Consider the following 4,585-nt stretch of genomic DNA (forward strand, 5'->3'; position numbering starts at 1 on the left):
AAAATTATAAATCTAACAGTAATGACTTTCAGTGAGAGTGAATTAGATGAAGTACCAGACAGATATGAAAGGAATTACTCAAATATGCTCAAAGAAATCAAGATGAAATGAAAGAAAAAAACAAACTCCTGACAGAATCTCTTGAGAACACAGGAAATCAACTTAATAAAATAAGGAGGTTGATATGAGTAAAGAAACAGAAATACTGAAGAAATGTCAGCCTGAAATACTAGAAATGAAAAACACAGTAAGTCAAATAGAAAATCTCACCAGTAGAATGGATGAAGGAGAGGACAGAATATCTAAGCTAGAAGACCAGGTAGCAGATCTAATATAGGCCAACAAAGAAAAAGACAAACTTATAGAAAAGTATGAGTGGGAATTTCAAGATATTCGGGACACTATGAAAAGATCAAATATTAGAATTCAGGGCATAGTAGAGGGAGAATAATTTCACTCAAAAGGCATAGTAGGTGTCTTCAACAAAATCATAGAAGAAAATTTCCCCCAAATTGGGAAAGAGGTGCCAATACAGATACAGGAAGCCTTTAGAACCCCAGCCAGACAAAACCTGGAAAGAACCTCTCCTCGCCATATTATAATCAAACTTCCAAACACACACACCAAAGAAAAAATATTGAAAGCCGTTAGAGAGAAAAATCAAGTTACCTACAAAAGTAAGCCCGTCAGGATTACAGCAGATTATTAAACACAAACATTTAAAACCAGAAGGGCTTGGGGTGATATATTCCAAGTTCTGAAAGATAACAACTGTCAACCGAGTTTACTTTATCCTAAAAAGTTATCCATTCAAATAGACAGAGAAATAAGGACATTCCATGACAAAAGCAGGTTAAAGGAGTATTTGAAGACAAAACCAGCTCTACAGAAAATACTTGATAGAATCCTCCATGCTGAAGAAAAAGTAAAGCACACATGTAAGGAACCTAGAAAAAACAAGCAATACTCAAATACTAGTTAATAGAAGAGAGCACAGGTAGAACCAGAACCACAAAAAAAAAAAGAGGCAGACATAAATACACACCTTTCAATAATATCTCTTAATAACGATGGCCTCAATGCCCCAACGAAAAGACATAGGTTTGCAGACTGGGTTAAAAAGCAGGATCCTCCAATTTGTTGTCTCCAAGAAACTCACCTTTCTACAAAGGATAGACATTATCTTAGGGTGAAAGGTTGGAAGACGGTGTTTCAAGCAAATGGGCCTAGAAAACAAGCAGGGGTTGCTATCCTAATATTGGACAAGGTAGACTTTAGTCCAACGTTAGTCAAGAAAGATAAGGAAGGTCACTTTATATTGATTAAGGGCACACTACAACAGGAGGACATTACAATCCTATACATATATGCACCTAACATGGGGGCTCCCAAATTCGTCAAACAAACACTATTAGAACTAAGGTCACAGATAACACCAAACACAGTGGTGGCAGGTGACTTTAACACCCCACTCTCATCAATTGACAGGTCATCCTGGGAAAAAATAAACAGAGAGGCATCTGGACTAAATGAGGTCATAGAAGGAATGGACTTAACAAATATATACAGGGCATTTCATCCAAAGGCTGTAGAATATACATTCTTTTCAGCAGCACACGGAACATTTTCTAAAATAGACCATATATTAGGACACAAAGCAAATCTTAACAAATTCAGGAAAATTGAAATAATTCCTTGCATTCTATCTGACCACAATGGAATTAAACTACAAATCAGTAGCAAGAAAGGCTATAGAGCATACACAAAATCATGGAAACTAAACAATACACTACTAAGTGATGAATGGGTCAATGAAGAAATCAAGAAGGAAATCAAAAAATTTATAGAGTCAAATGATAATGAGAACACAACATACCAAAATCTCTGGGACATAATGAAGGCAGTTCTAAGAGGTAAATAGCCTTAAGTGCCTATATTAAGAAATTAGAAAGGTTGCAAGTAAATGACCTAATGCTTTGCCTTAAAGCCTTGGAAAAAGAAGAACAAGGCAAACCAAAAATCAGTAGATGGGAAGAAATAATAAAGATTAGGGCAGAAATTAATGAAATAGAAACAAAAAGTACAATCCAAAGAATTAATGAAACAAAGAGTTGGTTCTTTGAAAGTATAAACAAGATTGATAACCCGTTAGCAAATCTGACCAAAAGAAAGAGAGAAGAGATACAAATTAATAAAATCAGAGATGAACAAGGTAACATCACAACAGATTCCAGAGAAATTCAAAAAATCATAGGGACATACTATAAAAGCATATACTCCACAAAGTATGAAAATCTGAAAGAAATGGATGATTTCCTTGATCTATATGACCTACCTAAATTAAATCAAAATGAGATTAATCACTTAAATAGACCTATAACAAACATGGATATCTGAACAGTTATCAATAATCTCCCAACTAAAAGAAACCCAGGCTCAGATGGACTCACTGCTGAATTTTACCAGATTTTTAAGGAAGAGCTAACACCATTGCTTCTTAAGCTTTTCCAGGAAATAGAAAAAGAAGGAATTCTACCAAACTCCTTCTATGAGGCCAGCATCACCCTGATACCAAAACCAGGGAAAGATAGAACAAAAAAAGAAAATTACAGACCAATCTCCCTCATGAACAAAGATGCAAATATTCTCAACAAAATATTGGAAAACAGAATACAAGAGTATATCAAAAAGATCATTCACCCTGACCAAGTAGGCTTTATCCCAGAGATGCAGGGATGGTTCAACATACACAAATCTATAAATGTAATATATTACATAAACAGGTTGAAGGACAAAAATCACATGATCATCTCATTAGATGCAGAGAAAGCATTTGACAAAATCAACATCCCTTCATGATAAAAGTCCTACAGAGACTGCGAATAGAAGGAACATATCTCAATATAATAAAAGCTATTTATGACAAGCCTACAGCCAACATATTACTAAATGGGGAAAAACTGGAAGCTTTTCCACTAAAATCAGGAACAAGACAAGGGTGTCCACTGTCCCCACTTTTATTTAATATAGTTTTGGAAGTCTTAGCCATAGCAATAAGGCAAGAGACACACATAAAATGGATACCAACTGTAAAGGAAGAGATCAAGTTATCATTATTTGCAGATGACATGATTCTATACATAAAGAACCCTAAAGACTCTACTAGCAAACTGATAGAGCTGATCAAAACATACAGCAACGTAGCAGGATACAAAATAAATACACAGAAATCAGTAGCCTTCATATATGCTAACAACAAACACACAGAGGATGAAATCAGAGAATCACTCCTGTTCACAATAGCATCAAAAAAAATAAAGTACCTTGGAATAAACCTAACCAAAGAAGTAAAGAATCTCTACAATGAGAACTTTAAAACACTCAAGTGAGAAATTGCAGAAGACACTAGAAAGTGGAGAAACATCCCTTGTTCCTGGATGGGAACAATCAGTATTGTGAAAATGGCAATCTTACCTAAAGCAATCTACACATTTAATGCAATCCCTGTCAAAATTCCAAAGGCATTCTTCATGGAAATAGTAAAAAAAATCCAAAAATTCATTTGGAATCACAAAAAACCTTGAATACCTAAAATAATACTGAGCAACAAAAATGAGGCTGGTGGTATCACCATACCTGATTTTAACCTATACTACAGAGCCATAGTAACAAAAACAGACATGTAGATCAGTGGAACAGAATAGAGGATCCAGATGTAAGCCCAAGTAGCTATAGCCACCTGATATTCGATAAAAATGCCAAAAATACTCATTGGAGAAGAGACAGCCTCTTCAGCAAATGGTGTTTTGAAAACTGGATATATATCTGCAGAAGGATGAAAATAGATTTCTCTCTCTCGCCATGCACAAGAATTAAGTCCAAATGGATTAAAGACCTTAACATCAGATCTGAAACTCTGAAACTGCTAGAGGAAAAAGTAGGGGAAACCCTCCAACATATTGGTCTTGGCAAAGACTTTCTGAATACAACCCCAATTGCTCAGGCAATAAAACCACAGATTAATCACTGGGACCTCATGAAATTACAAAGATTTTGCAGTGCAAAGGACACAGTGAAAAAAGCAAAGAGACAACCTACAGAATGGGAAAAAATCTTCGCCAGCTATATATCTGATAGAGGATTAATATCTAGGATATACAAAGAACTCAAAAAGTTAAATAATAAGGAATCAAACAAGCCAATCAAAAAATGGGCTATGGAGCTAAATAGAGAGTTCTCAAAGGAAGAAATACAAATGGCATATAAGCATCTAAAAAAATGTTCTACGTCACTAGTCATCAGGGAAATGCAGATTAAAACTACATTGAGATTCCATCTCACTCCTGTCAGATTGGCCACCATCATGAAAACAAATGATCATAAATGTTGGTGGGGATGTAGAAAAAAAGGAACCCTTCTACACTTCTGGTGGGATTGCAATCTGGTCCAGCCATTGTGGAAAACAGTGTGGAGGTTCCTAAAACAGCTAAAGATTGATCTACCATATGACCCAGCTATAGCACTCCTAGGCATATATCCAAAGGACTCATCTCATTGCCTTAGAAGTACATGCTCAACCATGTTT

This window comes from Jaculus jaculus, chromosome 19 (genome assembly GCF_020740685.1).
Source record: "Jaculus jaculus isolate mJacJac1 chromosome 19, mJacJac1.mat.Y.cur, whole genome shotgun sequence".
Taxonomy (NCBI): domain Eukaryota; kingdom Metazoa; phylum Chordata; class Mammalia; order Rodentia; family Dipodidae; genus Jaculus; species Jaculus jaculus.